Below are 19788 nucleotides of genomic sequence, written 5' to 3'. Positions count from 1 at the left end.
AAATAGCCAAAGCCATCTTGAGAAAGAAGAACAAAACTGGAGAAGAAAGTTAGATATATAAACCTCCCAGACTTCGGACTATACTGCAAAGCTACAGTAATCAAAACAGTATGGTATTGCTACAAACACAGACACATAGATCAATGGAACAGAATAGAGAGCCCAGAAATAAACCTTTGCACTTATGGTCAATTAATCTATGACAAAGGAGGCAAGAATATACTGTGGAGAAAAGACAGTCTCCCCAATCAGTAGTGCTGGGAAAACTGGACAATTACATGTAAAAGAATGAAATTAGAACATTCTCTAACACCATATACAAAAATAAACTCCAAATGGATTAAAGACCTAAGTGTAAGACCTGAAACCATAAAACTACTAAAAGAGAACATAAGTCGAACACTCTTTGACATAAATCATAGCAATATGTTTTTGATCTGTCTCCTAAAGCAAATAAAATAAAAAATAAACAAGTGGGATCTAATTAAACTAAAAAGCTTTTGCACAGTGAAGAAAACCATCGAAAAACATAAAGACAACCTACTGAATGCAAAAAAAATTTGCAAATAATGTGACTGATAAGAGCTTAATATCCAAACTGTATAAATTGGTCATACTACTCAACATAAAAAACACAAAAACTCAATTAAAAAATGGAAAGAAGAAATGTATAGACTTTTTTCCAAAGATGAAATGGAGATGGCCAACAAGCACATAGAAAGATGCTCAACATTACTAGTCACCAAGGAAATGCAAATCAAAACCATAATGAAACGTCACCTAACATCTGTCAGAATGGCTACCTTCTGCTTACTTTTTTTTTTAATACAGCACCTTTTTATTAGTTACCCATTTTATACATTTTAGTGTATATATGTCAATCCCAATTTCCCAATTCATCCCACCACCACCCACCCCTGCTTTCCCCCCTTAGTGTCCACACGATTGTTCCCTACATCTGTGTCTCCATTTCTGCCTTGCAAACAGGTTCATCTGTAGCATTTTTCTAGATTCAACATATATGCGTTAATATACGATATGTGTTTTTCTTTTCCTGAATTACTTCACTCTGTATGACATTCTCTAGGCCCATGCACGTCTCTACAAATGACCCAATTGCGATCCTTTTCATGGCTAATATTCCACTGTATATATGTACCACATCTTCTTTATCCATTCATCTATCAATGGGCATTTAGGTTGCTTCCATGACCTGGCTATTGTAAATAGTGCTGCAATGAACATTGGGATACATGTGTCTTTTTGAATTATGGATTTCTCTGGGTATATGCCCAGTAGTGGGATTGCTGGGTCATATGATAATTCTATTTTTAGTTTTTTTAAAGAACCTCCATACTGTTTCCATAGTGGCTGTATCAATTTACATTCCCAACAACAGTGCAAGAGAGTTCCCTCTTCTCCACACCCTCTCCAGCATTTGCTGTTTGTAGATTTTCTGATGATGGCCATTCTAACTGGCTTGAGGTGATACCTCATTGTAGTTTTGGTTAGCATTTCTCTAATAATTAGTGAAGTTGAGCAGCTTTTCATGTGAATCTTGGCCATCTGTATGCTTCTTTGGAGAAATGTCTATTTAGGTCTTCTGACCATTTTTTGATTTGGTTGTTTGCTTTTTTAATATTGAGCTGCATGGGCTGTTTATATATTTTGGAGATTAATCCTTTGTTGCTTCATTTGCAAATATTTTCTCCCATTCTGAGGATTGTCATTTTGTCTTTTTTATAGTTTCCTTTGCTGTGCAAAAGCTTTTAAATTTCATTAGTCCCATTTGTTTATTTTTGTTTTTATTTCCATTACTCTAGGAGGTGGGTCATAAAAGATCTTGCTGTGACTTATGCCAAAGAGTGTTTTTCCTGTTTTCCACTAAGAGTTTTATAGTGTCCAGTCTTACATCTAGGTCTTTAATCCATCTTGAGTTTATTTTGTTGTATGGTGTTAGGGAGTGTTCTAATTTCATCCTGTACTCAGAAAACTCTAAGACTCTGATGAAAGAAATCAAAGATGACAAAAACTGGTGGAGAGATATACCATGTTCGTGGACTGGAAGAATCAATATTTTGAAAATGACTATACTACCCAAAGCAATCTACAGATTCAATGCAATCTCTATCAATTACCAATGATAATTTTTACAGGACCAGAACAAAAAAATCTTAAAATTTGTATGAAAACAAAAAAGATCCCGAATAGCCAAAGCAATCTTGAGGGAAAAGAAATGGAGCTGGAGGAATCAGACTCCCTTACTTCAGACTATACTACAAAGCTACAGTAATCAAGACAATATGGTACTGGCATAAAAACAGAAATATTGATTAATGGAACAGGATAGAAAGCCCAGAGATAAACCCATGCACATATGGTCAACTAATCTATGACAAAGGAAGCAAGGATATACAATGAGGAAAAGACAATCTCTTCAATAAGTGGTGCTGGGAGAACTGGGCAGCTACATGTAAAAGAATGAAATCTGCTTACTTTTAAATTAAATTGCTTTTTGTTTGATATTGAGTTGTATGATTCTTTGTATATTTTGGATATTAACCTCTTATCAGGTATATGATTTGCAAAATTTTCTCCCATTCAGTAAGTTGCCTTTTCATTTTGTTGATGATTTCCTTTGCTTTGCAGAAGCTTTTTGGTTTGACGTAGTCACATTTGTTTATTTTTGCTTTTGTTGCCTTTGCTTTTGGAATCAGACTTTTAAAATCATCACCAAGACCAAAGTCAAGGAGCATACTGCCTATGTTTTCTTCTAGGAGTTTCATGGTTTCAACTCTTAAATTCAAGTCTTTAACCCAGTTTGAATTAATATTTGTGTATGGTGTAAGATAGTGATCCAGTTTCATACTTTTGCATGTGACTGTCCAGTTTTCCCAACATCACTTGTTGAAGAGACTGTCCTTTCCCCGTTGTATATTTTTGCCTCCTTTGTCATAAATTAATTGACATATATGCGTGTGTTTATTTCTGGGATCCCTACTCTGTTCCATTGACCTTTGTGTCTGTTTGTTTGCCAATACCATACTCTTTTTTTTAACTATGGCTTTGAAATATACCTTAAAATTTGGAGTGTGTTGCTCCTGGCTTTGTTCTTCTTTCTCAAGATTGTGTTGGCTACCTGGAATCATTTGTGGTTCCATAGAAATTTGGGGATTGTTTATTTTATTTCTGTAAAAGATATCATTGAAATTTTGTTAGAGATTGTGTTGAATCTGTAGAGTGCTTCAGTCATGTGTACATTTTAACAATATGAATTCTTCCATTCCATGAGCACAAGAAGTTCTTTCCATTTATTTGTGTCTTCTTCAATTTCTTTCATCAATGCCTTATAGTTTTCAGTGTACAGGTGTTTGATTAATTCATTTTTGGACAGGAAGAGATCTTACTGTCCCAAGAGAGGATAAAGCATCAGCTCTGTTCCCAGGATTATATGCAATGAGATTGTCATTAGCTCCTTTACAGGTCAAGGGTTGCCAGGGTCATGGTTAGAAAGCAGAATGAAGAATGTTTTGACATGTATGCCTATCCTGAGGGGAGTGGGTAGAAGTGCCAACCAGTTATTGTAGTTCCTAATTCTCTCAAGACCTGATTCACTGGCAGTGAATTTCTCCTTCTTGGCCTCCCCATGTGGAGAGGACATTGGTTACACTATGGAAGACAAGGCCCTTCTCACACTGAGACTACCACTCTCCCTAACAGTTTCCCAAGGTGGAGCCCATGAAGAGAATAAAACTAATCAAATCCCAGATATCTGACTTGTAATGTTAGCCCAGAGAAAAAGTGTGCCCTAATAACTGTTGACCCCTGTCAGGCTCTGAATGACCTTACTTGTTTCTCATTACAGTAGAGAAGAATTAGCAATGTCTGGGATAGGACTCATGGGATATTCATGTAAAGGAATCTTAACATCCAGATATCTTTATTCCCTGACCCCAAGTTTCCAGGCTTCTGCTCTGGTCTCCCCTGTGTTTAAATCCTTCAAGAACCACCTAGCTGCTACCTCTTCTGATTAATTTTCCTCATCCTGAAGTGACATCACCATTCACCATAGCACCATACTACTTTTTCTACTCTCTTATGATTCTCATCAATTTCTGGCGCATATATTAGTTATATGCATACATGTCCTAGCCATCAAAGTCACAAAGAACTGAGTTCAAATCCAAGATCCACTACTTACAGAATGATCTTGGGAAAATTCTTTAGCATCTCTGAACTTCAATTTCTTCATCTGGAAAATTAGCATGGCAATATATTCACCTCATAAGGCTGTTATATGGACCAAAAAAAGCATATTTAAAATTCTTCCCCCGACTTCCAGTTTTAGATCCAACATCACTCCCATCCTAAAACAAGAAAAAGGCTGAACAAACTTAGCATCAATAACTTTTCTTGGATTCATCAGAGAATTGATGTTGCAAGACACACCACTACACCAGAATCTGGAGAAACAGGTAAATCCGCAGAATCACAGTCCAAATCTACAGCAGAAGTCACAGGAACTGGGTAGGAGCTTCAAGATGGCAGAAGACTAAGATGCAGAGATCACCTTCTTCTCCACAAATACATCAGAAATACATCTACATATGGAACAGCTCCTATAGAACACCTACTAAACGCTGGCAGAAGACCTCAGACCTCACAAAAGGCAAGAAACTCCCCACGTACCTGGGTAGGGCAAAAGAAAAAACAGAGACAAAAGAATAAGGACAGGACCTGCACCACTGGGAAGGAGCTGTGAAGGAATAAAGGTTTCCACATACTAGGAAGCCCATTTGTGGGCAGAGACTGCTGGTGGCGGAGTGGGGGAGCTTCAGAGCCACAGAGGAAAATACAGCAACAGGGGTGTGGAGGGCAGAGGGGAGAGAGGAAAGGTGCCGACCAGCACTCACCAGCCCGAGAGGCTTGTCTGCTCACCTGCTGGGGCGGGCGGGGGTTGAGAGCTGAGGCTCGGGCTTCAGTGGAATCCCAGGGAGAGAACTGGGGTTGGCTGAATGAACGCAGCCTGAAAGGACTAGTGTGCCAAAGCTAGCCGGGAGGGAGTCCGGGAAAAAATCTGGAGCTGCCGAAGAGGCAAGAGACTTTTTCTTCTCTCTTTGTATCCTGGTGCACAAGGAGAGGGGATTAAGAGCGCCACTTAAAGGAGCTCCAGAGACGGGTGCGAGCCACGGCTATCAGTGCAAACCCTAGAGACGGGCATGGGACTCTAAGGCTGCTGCTGCCGCCACAAAGAAACCTGTGCATAACCACAGGTCACTCTCCACACCACTCCTCCTGGGAGCCTATGCAACCCGCCACTGCCAGGGTCCTGTGATCCAGGAACAACTTCCCTAGGAGAACACACGGTGTGCCTCAGGCTGTTGTAATGTCATGCCAGGCTCTGCCGCCGCAGGCTTGCCCTGCATCCATAACCCTCGCTCCCCCCGGCCTGAATGAGCCAGAGCCCCGAATCAGCTGCTCCTTTAACCCCGTCCTGTCTGAGGGAAGAACAGACGCCCTCAGGCGACCTACATGCAGAGGCATGTCCAAATCCAAAGCTGAATGCTGGGAGCTGTGTGAACAAAGAAGAGAAATGGAAATTTCTTGCAGAAGCCTCAGGAGCAGTGGATTAAATCTCCACAATCAACTTGTTGTACCCTGCATCTGTGGATTAACTGAAGAGACAATGAATAATCCCAAATTGAGGAGGTGGGCTTTGGGAGCAAAATATATATTTTTTTCCCTTTTTCTCTTTTTGTGAGTGTGTATGTGTATGTTTCTGTGTGTGATTTAGTCTCTATAGCTTTGCTTTCAGCATTTGTCCTAGGGTTCTGTCACTCCATTTTTTTTTACATTAAATTTTTTTCTTAATAAATATTTTTTATTTTAATAACTTTATTTTATATTCCTTATTTTTCCCTTCTATTTTTTTCCCTTTTATTCTGAGCCGTGTGGATGAAATGCTATTGATGCTCCAGCCAGGCATCTGGGGTGTGCCTCTCAGGTGGAAGAGCCAACTTCAGGACACTGGTACACAAAAGAACTCCCAGCTCCTTGTAATATCAAATGGCAAAAATCTCCCAGAGATCTCCATCTCAATGTCAAGACCCAGCTTCACTCAACAGCCAGCATGCTACAGTACTGTACACCCTTGCCAAAAAACTACCAAGACAGGAACACAACCCCATCCATTAGCACAGAGCCTGCCTAAAATCATAATAAGGCCACAGACACCTCAAAACTCACCAACAGTTGAGGACCTGCCCACCAAAAGACAAGATCCAGCCTTATTCACAAGAACACAAGCACTAATCCCCTCCACCAGGAAGCCTACACAAAATGACTGAAAAAGCCCTAGCCACTGGGAACAGACACCAAAAACAACGGGAACTACGAACATGCACCTGCAAAAGGGAGACCCCAAACACAGTAAGATAAGCAAAATGAGAAGACAGAAAAACACACAGCAGTTGAAGGAGCAAGGTAAAAACCCACCAGACCTAACAAATGAAGAGGAAACAGGGAGTCTACCTGAAAAAGAATTCAGAATAATGATAGTAAAGATGATCCAAAATCTTGGAAATAGCATAGACAAAATGCAAGAAACATTTAACAAGGACCTAGAAGAACTAAACATGAAACAAGCAACGATGAACAACACAATAAACGAAATTAAGAATTCTCTAGAAGGAATCAACAGCAGAATAACGGAGGCAGAAGAATGGATAAGTGACCTGGAAGATAAAATAGTGGACATAACTACTGCAGAGCAGAATAAAGATAAAAGCAAAAAAAAGATAAAAGAATGAAAAGAAATGAGGACAGCCTCAGAGACCGCTGGGACAACATTCGAATTATAGGGGTCCCAGAAGAAGAAGAGAAAAAGAAAGGGACTGTGAAAATATTTGAAGAGATTATAGTCAAAAACTTCCCTAATATGGGAAAGGAAATAGTTAATCAAGTCCAGGAAGCACAGAGAGTCCCATACAGGATAAATCTAAGGAAAAACATGTCAAGACACATATTAATCAAACTATCAAAAATTAAATACAAAGAAAAATTATTAAAAGCAGCAAGGGAAAAACAACAAATAGCACACAAAGGAATCCCCATAAGGCTAACAGCTGATCTTTTAGCAGAAACTCTTCAAGCCAGAAGGGAGTGGCAGGACAAACTTAAAGTGATCAAGGAGAAAAACCTACACCAAGATTACTCTACCCAGCAAGGATCTCATTCAGATTTGATGGAGAAATTAAAACCTTTACAGACAAGCAAACGCTAAGAGAATTCAGCACCACCAAACCAGCTTTACAACAAATGCTAAAGTAACTTCTCTAGGTAGAAAACAGAAGAGAAGGAAAAGACCTACAAAAACAAACCAAAAAAAATTAAGAAAATGGGAATAAGAGCATACATATTGATAATTACTTTAAATGTAAATGGATTAAATGCTCCAACCAAAAAACATAGACTGGCTGAATGGATACAAAAACAAGATGTGCATATATGCTGTCTACAAGAGACCCAGTTCAGACATGGGACACATACAGACTGAAAGTGAGGGGATGGAAAAAGATAATCCATGCAAATGGATTTCAAAAGAAAGCTGGAGTAGCAATTCGCATATTAGACAAAATAGACTTTAAAACAAAGACTATTACAAGAGACAAAAAAGGACACTACATAATGATCAAGGTATATTTCCTAGAAATTTAACAATTGTAAATATGTATGCACCCAACATAGGAGCACCTCAATACATAAGGCAAATATGAACAGCCATAAAAGGAGAAACTGGCAGTAACACAGTCATAGTAGGGGACTTTAACACCCCACTTTCACCAATGGACAGATCATCCAAAATGAAAATAAATAAGGAAACACAAGCTTTAAATGATACATTAAACAAAATGGACTTCATTGATGTTTATAGGACATTCCATCCAAAAACAACAGAATACACATTCTTCTCAAGTGCTTATGAAACATTATCCAGAATAGATCATATCTTGGGTCAGAAATCAAGCCTTGGTAAATTTAAGAAAATTGAAATCATATCAAGTATCTTTTCTGACCACAATGCTATGAGACTAGATATCAATTACAGGAAAAAATTTGTAAAAAAATACAAACACATAGAGACTAAACAATACACTACTTAATGACCAAGACATCACTGAATAAATCAAAAAGGAAATCAAAAATACCTAGAAACAAATGATAATGAAAACACGACCACCCAAAGGGAACGGGTTGCAGCAAAAGCAATTCTAAAAGGGAAGTGTATAGCAAAACAATCCTACCTTAAGAAACATCTCAATTAAAGGAGTTAACTTTACACCTAAAGCAATCAGAGAAAAAATAACAAAAAAACCCCCGAAGTTATCAGAAGGAAAGAAATCATAAAGATCAGATCAGAAATAAATGAAAAAGAAATGAAGGAAACGATAGTAAAGATCAATAAAACTAAAAGCTGGTTCTTTGATAAGAAACACAAATTGATAAACCATTAGCCAGACTCATCAAGAAAAAAATGGAGAAGAATCAAATCAATAGAATTAGAAATGAAAAAGGAGAAGTAACCACTGACACTGCAGAAATACACAATACCATGAGAGATTACTGCAAGCAACTCTATGCCAATAAAATGGACAACCTGGAAGAAATGGGCAAATTCTTAGAAATGCACAAACTTCCTAGAATGAATGAGGAAGAAATAGAAAATATGAACATACCCATCACAAGCACTGAAATTGAAACTGTGATGAAAAATCTTCCAACAAACAAAAGCCCAGCACCAGATGGCTTCACAGGTGAATTCTATCAAACATTTAGAGAAGAGCTAACACCTATCCTTCTCAAACCCTTCCAAAATATAGCAGACGGAGGAACACTCCCAAACTCATTCTATGAGCCCACCATCACCCTGATACCAAAACCAGAAAAAGATGTCACAAAGAAAAAATCTATAGGCCCATATCACTGATGAACATACATGCAAAAATCCTCAACAAAATATTAGCAAACAGAATCCAACAGCACCTTAAAATGATCATACACCATGATCAAATGAGGTTTATCCCAGGAATGCAAGTCTTCTTCAACATATGCAAATCAATCAATGTCATACACCATATTAACAAATTGAAGGAGAAAAAACATATGATCATCTCAATGGATGCAGAGAAAACTTTCAACAAAATTGAACACCCATTTATGATAAAATCCCTGCAGAAGGTAGGCATAGAGGGAACTTTCCTCAACATAATAAAGGCCATATATGACAAACCCACAGCCAACATCGTCCTCAATGGTGAAAAACTGAAACCATTTCCACTAAGATCAGGAACAACACAAGTTTTCCCACTCTCACCACTATTATTCAACATAATTTTGGAAGGTTTAGCCACAGCAATCAGAGAAGAAAATTAAATAAAAGGAATCCAAATCAGAAAAGGAGAAGTAAAGCTGTCACTGTTTGCAGATGACATAATACTATACATAGAGAATCCTAAAGATGCTACCAGAAAACTACTAGAGCTAATCAGTGAATTTGGTAAAGTAGCAGATTACAAAATTACTGCAAAGAAATCTCTGGCATTCTTATACATTAATGATGAAAAATCTGAAAATGAAATTAAGAAAACACTCCCATTTACCATTGCAACAAAAGAATAAAATATCTAGGAATAAACCTACCTAAGGAGACAAAAGACCTTTATGCAGAAAATTATAAGACACTGTTGAAATAAATTATTAAAGATGATACAAACAGATGGAGAGATATACCATGTTCTTGGATTGGAAGAATCAACTGTGGAAATGACTCCACCACCCAAAACAATCTACAGATTCAAAGCAATCCCTATCAAACTACCACTGGCATTTTTCACAGAACTAGAACAAAAAAATTCTCCATTTGTATGGAAAAGCAAAAGGTCCCAAATAGCCAGAGCAATCTTGAGAAAGAAAAGCGGATCTGTAGGAATAAGGTTCCCTGAATTCAGACTATACTACAAAGCTACAGTAATCAAGACAGTATGGTACTGGCACAAAAACAGAGAGATAGATCAATGGAACAGGTTAGAAAGCACAGAGATAAACCCATGCACATATGGTCACCTTATGTTTGATAAAGGATATAAGAATATACAGTGGAGAGAAGACAGCCTCTTCAATAAGTGGTGCTGGGAAAACAGGACAGCTCCATGTAAAAGTATAAAATTAGAACACTGCCTAATGCCATACACAAAAATAAACTCAAAATGAACTAAAGACCTAAATATAAGGCCAGACACTATCAAACTCTTAGAGGAAAACATAGGCTGAACACTCTATGACAAAAATCCCAGCAAGATCTTTTTTGACCCACCTCCTAGAGAAACGGAAATAAAAACGAAAATAAACAAATGGGACCTAATGAAACTTAAAAAATTTTGCACAGCAAAGGAAACCATAAACAATTCCAAAAGGCAACCCTCAGAATTGGAGAAAATATTTGCAAATGACGCAACTGACAAATGATTAATCTCCAAATTTTACAAGCAGCTAATGCAGCTCAGTATCAAAAAACAAACAACCCAATCCAAAAATGGGCAGAAGACCTAAATAGACATTTCTCCAAAGAAGAGATACTGATTGCCAACAAACACATGAAAGGATGCTTAACATCATTAATCATTAGAGAAATGCAAATCAAAACTATAATGAGATATCTCCTCACACTGGTCAGAATGGCCATCATCAAAAAATCTACAAATAATAAATCCTGGAGAGTGTGTGGAGAAAAGGGAACCTTCTTGCACTTTTGGTGGGAATGTAAACTGATACAGCCCCTATGGATAACAGTATGAAAGTTCCTTAAAAAACTAAAACTAGAACTACCATGTGACCCAGCATTCCCACATTGGGTATATACCCTGAGCAAACCATAATTCAAAAAGAGTCATGTACCAAAATGTTCGTTGCAGCTCTGTTTACAATAGCCAGGACATGGAAACAACCTAATTATCCATCAACAGATGAATGGAGAAAGAAGATGTGGCACGTATATACAACAGAATATTACTCAGCCATAAAAAGAAACAAAATTGAGTTATTTGTAGTGAAGTGGATCGATCTAGAGTGTGTCATACAGGGTGGTTTAAGTCAGAAAGATAAAAACAAATACCGTATGCTAACACATATATATGGAATCTAAGAAAAAAAAAAGAAGTCATGAAAAACCTAGGGGCAAGCCAGGAAGAAAGGCACAGACCTTCTAGAGAATGGACTTGGGTATATGTGGAGGTGGAAGTGTAAGCTGTGACAAAGTGAGAGAGTGGCACGGACATATGTACACTGCCAAACGTAAAATAGATAGCTAGTGGGAAGCAGCCGCATAGCACAGGGAGATCAGCTCAGTGCTTTGTGACCTCCTAGAGGGGTGGGATAGGAGGGTGGGAGGAAGGGAGATGCAAGAGGGAAGAGATATGGGAACATATGTATATGTATAACTGATTCACTTTGTTATAAAGCAGAAACTGACACACCATTGTAAAGCAATTATACCCCAATAAATATGTTTAAAAAATGTCACTGGAACCATAAACTGGTAATAACACTTAAATTGTAAATTTGAGAAATAGCTGAAGACTAAGTGTGGATTAATGTAAGCTGGGACCTCTGTTTTAATGGGAGGGCCCACAAATTTATGGAGTTTATCACCAAGAATCTCATCACTTTCTCATGGTGAAGAGTCAATAAAAATACCTTGTGGCTCTGGCAGGTAGAGGAAAGGTAACCATTTTTAAATGTACCTAGATTATTTTATATAACAAAGGCCTATTCTCTTCGGGAAAAGACTTTACCTGAGTCTTATCCCTCATACAGGGAAGGGCATTTACTTTTCAGTCCCCTGAACCCTTCCTGTTTCACATAAAGGATTGGGGGAAAAAGTACAAAATACATTTGAGATGGTCATAATCCAGTAATCCAAGCCAACTACAAGACTGAAATTTAATCATAAAACCAAGGAACAGTTCCCCTTATCCATACCTTAGTCCTACACCAACAGGGCCTCAGTATAATGACTATGGATTAAAACAGAAAGAGCTGCAAGGCACTGAATGTAATTAAGGAGGAGGTCTTAGGGAAACGTAAAGACAGCAGGGGAGGGATAAACAAGGAAAAGAGGAATTTGAAATCTCTAGTACAGCCTCTGAAGCCTAGTATCATAGCAAAGAATAAACACAGCCCTCCTTCTAGCCAAACCAAAAAAAAACTTTCCCCAAAGTCCTATTTACCTCAAGTGTTACTACCTGACACATAATTTCCAGCTTTCAACAAAATATTCCAAGGTGTACTAATAAAAGTCAGGAAAAAAAACATGTTTTGAAGAGACAAAGCAAACAACAGAACCAGACCCTTTATACAGATTTTAGAATTATTAGGCAATGAGTTTAAAATAATTATGATTAATATGTAAAAGACTCTAATGGAAAAAGTAGACAACATTCAAAAACAGATAAGTGTTGGAGGTAGAGAGATGGAACTCTAAGAAAGAATCAAAAGGAAATGCTTGGAGCTAAAAACACTGTAACAGAAATTAAGAATCAATAGAATGGACACAGTCAAGGAAAGAGCTTGAAAATATGTCTATAGAAACTTCCCAGTGTTAAAAAACCCCACAGGCCCAGAATGGCATCAATTGTGCTAAAGCCCATGATACCAAACCAGATTTAATACTTACCTAATTGCAGTTTCAACCTTCCCTAGAAATGTAATCTTAATCAACCAGTCTGGAATTTTGTTGTCAGCACCAGTGGAGGTAACCTATCACAAGAGCCCTCTCTATCCTCCAGAGGAAGAAGAGTCAATCTGCACAAAAAAACCCCACATACTGTTCCCTTCCCCCAAAAGATTTTCTGGCCAAAAGAAACCCCTTCTTTTTTTGCTAATGACTTCCTTGACCTATCCTCCTTTTAATAATAGCCTTCCATTTGTACTACTATTCAAGGTACGCTTCTAGTTGCTAGAGGGGATGCTGCCTGATTCATGAATTGACTAATAAAGCCAATTATATCTTTAAATTTACCTGGTTGACTTCTGTTTTTTAACCAATTGGTGGCAGTGATGGAAAAAACACAGGTGTGGTGCCCTGTGAGCCCTTACGAGTTTACTGTCTTTCTCACTGTTTCCAATGGCCATGGGTGAGTTCCTATCAGTCTGAGTTCTGCTTTCTTTGTGTCGAACTCCCAATCTAATTGGCTTCTACAGTTCACTATTTACAGTGGAAAACCCCAGTACCTTGATTCTGTCCCTGGATTCCACTTTAGGAACTGCTGTTTCTTTTTTTGTTTTTCTTTTTTTTTAACATCTTTATTGGAGTAGAATTGCTTTACAATGGTGTGTTAGTTTCTGCTGTTTAACAAAGTGAATCAGCTATACATATACATATACCTCCATATCTCCTCCCTCTTGTTTCTCCCTCCCACACTCCCTATCCCACCCCTCTAGGTGGTCACAAAGCACCAAGTTGATCTCCCTGTGCTATGCGGCTGCTACGCACTAGCTATCTATTTTACATTTGGTAGTGTATATATGCCAATGCTACTCTCTCACTTCTTCCCAGGTTACACTTCTCCCTCCCTCTGTCCTCAAGTCCATTCTCTAGGTCTGAATCTTTATTCCTGTCCTGCCCCTAGCTTTATCAGCACATTTTTTTTAGATTCCATATATATGTGTTAGCATACGGTATTTGTTTTCCTCTTTCTGACTTACTTCACTCTGTATAACAGACCCTAGGTCCATCCACCTCACTACAAATAACTCAATTCCATTTCTTTTTATGGCTGAGTAATATTCCATTGTATATATGTCCCACATTGTTTTTATCCATTCATCTGTCAATGGACACTTAGGTTGCTTCCATGTCCTGGCTATTGTAAATAGTGCTTCAATGAACATTGTGGTACATGACTCTTTTTGAATTATGGTTTTCTCCGGGTATATGCCCAGTAATGTGATTGCTGGGTCATATGGTAGTTCTATTTTTAGTTTTTTTTTTTTTTTAACATCTTTATTGGGGTATAATTGCTTTACAATGGTGTGTTAGTTTCTGCTTTATAACAAAGTGAATCAGTTATACATATACATATGTTCCCATATGTCTTCCCTCTTGCGTCTCCCTCCCTCCCACCCTCCCTATCCCACCCCTCCAGGCTGTCACAAAGCACCGAGCCAATATTCCTGTGCCATGCAGCTGCTTCCCACTAGCTATCTACCTTACTACGTTTGTTAGTGTGTAGGTCCATGACTCTCTCTCGCCCTGTCACAGCTCACCCTTCCCCCTCCCCATAACCTCAAGTCCATTCTCTAGTAGGTCTGCGTCTTTATTCCTGCCTTAGCCCTAGGTTCTTCATGACATTTTTTTCCTTAAATTCCATATATATGTGTTAGCATACGGTATTTGTCTTTTTCTTTCTGACTTACTTCACTCTGTATGACAGACTCTAGGTCTATCCACCTCATTACAAATAGCTCAATTTCGTTTATTTTTATGGCTGAGTAATATTCCATTGTATATATGTGCCACATCTTCTTTATCCATTCATCTGATGATGGGCACTTAGGTTGTTTCCATCTCTGGGCTATTGTAAATAGAGCTGCAATGAACATTTTGGTACATGACTCTTTTCGAATTTTGGTTTTATCAGGGTATATGCCCAGTAGTGGGATTGTTGGGTCATATGGTAGTTCTATTTGTAGTTTTTTAAGGAACCTCCATACTGTTCTCCATAGTGGCTGAACCAATTCTCATTCCCACCAGCAGTGCAAGAGTGTTCCCTTTTCTCCACACCCTCTCCAGCATTTATTGTTTCTAGATTTTAATGATGGCCATTCTGACAAGTGTGAGGTGATACCTCACTGTGGTTTTGATTTGCATTTCTCTAATGATTAGTGATGTTGAACATCCTTTTATATGTCAGCAATCTGTACATCATCTTTGGAGAAATATCTATGTCTTCTGCCCATTTTTGGATTGGGTTTTTTGTTTTTTGATATTGAGCTGCATGAGCTGCTTGTATATTTTCGAGGTTAATCCTTTGTCAGTTGCTTCATTTGCAAATATCTTCTCCCATTCTGAGGGATGTCTTTTAGTTTTGTTTATGGTTTCTTTCACTGTGCAAAAGCTTTTAAGTTTCATTAGGTCCCATTTGTTTATTTTTGTTTTTATTTCCATTCCTCTAGGAGGTAGGTCATGTCATAGAGTGTTCTGCCTATGTTTTCCTCTAGGAGTTTGATAGTGTCTGGCCTTACAGTTAGGTCTTTAATCCATTTTGAGTTTATTTTTGTGTATGGTGTTAAGGAGTGTTCCAATTTCATTCTTTTACATGGAGCTGTCCTGTTTTTCCAGCACCACTTATTGAAGAGGCTGTCTTTTCTCCGCTGTATACTATTGCCTCTTTTATCAAACATAAGGTGACCATATGTGCATGGCTTTATCTCTGGGCTTTCTATCCTGTTCTATTGTTCTAAATTTCTGCTTTTGTGCCATTACTATACTGTCTTGATTACTGTAGCTTTGTAATATAGTCTGAAATCAGGGAGCCTGATTCCTCCAGCTCTGTTTTTCTTTCTCAAGATTGCTTTGGCTATTTGGGGTCTTTTGTGTTTTCATACAAATTATAAAATTTTTGTTCTACTTTTGTGAAAAAGGCCATTGGTAGCTTGATAGGGATTGCTCTGAATTTGTAGATTGCTTTGGGTAGTAGAGTCATTTTCACAATGTTGATTCTTCCAGTCCAAGAACATGGTATATCTCTCTATCTATTTGTATGGTCTTTAATATCTTTCATCAGTGTCTTATAGTTTCTGCATACTGGTCTTTTGTCTCATTAGGTAGGTTTATTCCTAGGTATTTTATTCTTTTTGTTGCAATGGTATATGGGAGTGTTTCCTTAATTACTCTTTCAGATTTTTCATTGTTAGTGTATAGGAATACAAGAGCTTTCTGTGCATTAATTTTGTATCCTGCTACTTTAACAAATTCATTGATTAGCTCTAGTAGTTTTCTGGTAACATCTTTAGGATTCTCTATGTATAGTATCATGTCATCTGCAAACAGTGACAGCTTTACTTCTTCTTTTCCGATTTGGATTCATTTTATTTCTTTTTCTTCTCTGATTTCTGTGGCTAAAACTTCCAAAACTATGTTGATTAATAATGATGGGAGTGGGTACCCTTATCTTGTTCCTGATCTTAGAGGGAATGGTTTCATTTTTTCACCATTGAGAATGATGTTGGCTGTGAGTTTGTCACTTATGGCCTTTATTATTTTGAGGTAGGTTCCCTCTATGCCCACTTTCTGGAGAGTTTTTATCATAATGGGTGTTGAATATTGTTGAAAGCTTTTTCTGCATCTATTGAGATTATCATATTGTTTTTATTCTTCAGTTTGTTAATATGGTGTATCACATTGATTGATTTGCCTCTATTGAAGAATCCTTGCATTCCTGGGATAAACCCCACTTGATCATCGTGTATGATCCTTTTAGTGTGCTGTTGGATTCTGTTTTCTGTTTGCTAATATTTTGTTGGGTATTTTTGCATGTATGTTCATCACTGATATTGGCCTGTAGTTTTCTTTTTGTGACATCTTTTTCTGGGTTTGGTATCATGTTTGCAGCTCCCCATTTGCTTGGAATCATTCCCCATATTCCATGTTGAGAACTGCTGGTGACAGCTGCTGTTCTCCATTTTCTTGGAGTCAGTCTGCAGCCCCTATTCTTTGCAGCCTGCTGGTTTATTCCTCTTCCCTGTTCCCAGATTCCACATAGGGAACTGTTGATGGTTGCTGGCCTGATTTCGACTGGGTCAAACCTAAAACTGGAATATGCCTGGGATGGACTGGGTCCAGCTTAGGCCACAGTAATTATTTAAATCCCAGCCCTTGGTTTTGTTCCTCAATTCCATATTGGGAACTTCTGACACTTTAGTCTGCAGTTCTGCATTTGTTTGGAATTTTTCCCCAGATTCCATGTTGGGGAATTGTTTGTGGCCGCTGTACTTCTCCGTTTGTGTGGAATCAATATCCATTCTTTGAGGTCTGCTGATTAAATCTTTTCCCCAATCTCTAGATTTTTTTGTTCCTGCTGCTTTCTGTTAATGTGCAAATAAGGTAAAAGCTATTGCTAAATGGGAATCTCAGAAGCGAAAAAGCTGCAAAAATTGGTGGCCATGAGTCAAGCCTTTAAAAGCTATTAGAATTATAGCCATCTCAAGAAGACTCCTGTGATTGGATAAGTTGGTCACAAAAATGGGTTAGATTGACACCGCATCACCCACCAACCTCAAGAAAATTTCCATGCAATGAGGCACACTGTAAAACACCCCACAGTTTCCAACCCTGTGGCATATCTCTCTTACTTATTTGTTTGGCTCTGAGAAACCCAAAGCCCTAGCTCAAAGAAATGGGATCATTGATATCCAAAGTGTTGAGTGAACCACCTTTCAGCACACCTGCTTATTTTATGTTTAATAATTACTGTCCTAAAAGCAGCAGTATATAAGAAGGTGGCAAGATTTTACCAAAGAAAACCTAGAATTACAATGGCCCTTATGAGTTATGTTCCAAAGATAATTTTAAAAGTACACCGAAAAGCAAGAGCTCTGAAATCTAACAAAATGGAATAGCTATTTTAATTAGTATACGGAAGCCTACAAAAGTTTTTAAAGTTCTAAAATAAATTAATTGAAACAGTCATTGCCAAAAGCTACTGAAAAATTAAATATACAAATAGGATTTAAAACAACACCTAGGCCTCCCAATTTCACCCTCCTAAGGGTCCATTATCAAAACACTGGCACAAAAGTAGATTACCAAAGTAATCAACTGGGACACTGGAAAAGAGATTGTCCTCAAAGGCACTTTGGAAATTCTTCAACATCAGTTTAAATGCCCCCATATGGGCCTCTTCCAAAGTGGATGAAATTCTGAGGGATTTTTGATGTTCTTGGTAAACTGCTATGTTATTCCCTTAAACAACCAAGGGGAAACTAAAGTTAAAATTAATGGGGTTACTCAATACTGTCAGAAATATTTACTGTTTGTCCCAGCTGAACCCTGACAAGATATCTGAAAGGATTTAATAACTTTATGACCAGAAATTTGGGAAAACTAGAAGCTGATATTCAGAACGTGATAGGAATTTTTTAGGCTTTCTCCCTAGGCTAAAATAAAACTATGCACCTAGAGGGAAATAAAATTGGAGAAAATGAAGTTGGAAGGGCAGATCAGCCTTTTTGTCATTCAGACTGTAAGTTCTTTGGGGGAATTGGGAAAACTGTCTTTGTCTTGCAAATGTATTCAGGGCCACAGTGTCGCTCTAGAAATTTAAAGTTCACCTTCCCTTTTTGCCAATCCTCCAAACCTCTCCTCTTCATCTCAAAATGCTTTAAAAATTCAAGATACTGGAAACAGAATGGTCCTGCACCTAATATGTGCCTTTGTAATGTAGATTTTCTACCCCCATCTTCTCTAGGACCTAGGATCCATTCTTTGAAAATGCAAACTTTAGGCAGAAGCTTCTCAGAAAGAAAAAAAAAGAGAGAAATATTTTGAAATTGAGCAAATGAAAAATCTTAAGTGTTTTCTCCACAAATATTAGTAAGATCTCTGTGTTGCATCTGTCCTTATGCTGTTTGTATATATATATATATATATATATATATATACAGAAACTAACCCAAATGCTTTTCAAGTTCACATGTTCTGGAATAATCTTCAGTAAATAATAGTTAAAGTTTGTTGGTTTAATTAAAACAGACATGTCTTTAAAGTTATCAACATTGATTGAAATGTAGATAAACAACTTTTATTCTAGATGGGTTTATTAGTCAAATAAATTCATTTTATCTTTGTTGCAAAACTTGTCGCAAAAATAATTAATTAATTAAATGCTAGTATAACATATGGTTCATAGTTATGTGGTTTTCACTAGAAATTAAGGCTTCTAAAGGTTAAAATTCTAATATATGTAATTGAAGCTACTGGAAATAATATATACAAGGAAAAGGATGTGTTTTTGGATTTACAAAAGGTCCAAGAAATGAAGATGCGTTTTTGTTAAGGAAAATGAGAATAATTTTGTCTAAGCTAGAACTTCTGGTTATTTAAGAATGGGAAGCAAGAAGATGAAGGACAAACTAAATGTATGTAGAAAGAAAGAGAGAAAGAGAATTTTAACTTGTGTAATAAAGCTGGCTAAATTGAATTGTTATTGTAAGGGTTACAAAAATTAAGCTTTCTCATTTACAAAAGAGAAACAGTCTCACAGACATAGAAAACAAACCTGTGGTTACCAAAGGAGAAGTGGGGTGGTTGAGGGATAAATTAGGAGTTTGGGATTAGCACATACAAACTACTATATATAAAATAGATAAACAACAAGGTCCTAGTGTATAGCACAGGGACTTATATTCAATATCTTGTAATAACCTGTAATGAAAAAGAATATATATAGGAACTTCCCTGGTGGTCCAGTGGTTAAGAATCCATCTAGCAATGCAGGGGATGCTGGTTCAATCCCTGGTCAGGGAACTAAGATTCCACATGCCGTGGGGCAAATAAAGACTGCATGCCACAACTACTGAGTCCACGTGCGCTGGAGCCTGCATGCCACAACTAGAGAGAAGCCCATGCACTGCAACGAAGAGCCCACATGCCGCAACAAAAGATCCTGCATGCCACAACTAAGATCCAGTGCAGCTGATAAATAAATAAATAATTTAAGAAAGAATATATAT

Source organism: Pseudorca crassidens, chromosome X (genome assembly GCF_039906515.1).
Source record: "Pseudorca crassidens isolate mPseCra1 chromosome X, mPseCra1.hap1, whole genome shotgun sequence".
Taxonomy (NCBI): domain Eukaryota; kingdom Metazoa; phylum Chordata; class Mammalia; order Artiodactyla; family Delphinidae; genus Pseudorca; species Pseudorca crassidens.
This window is presented reverse-complemented; position numbering follows the sequence as displayed.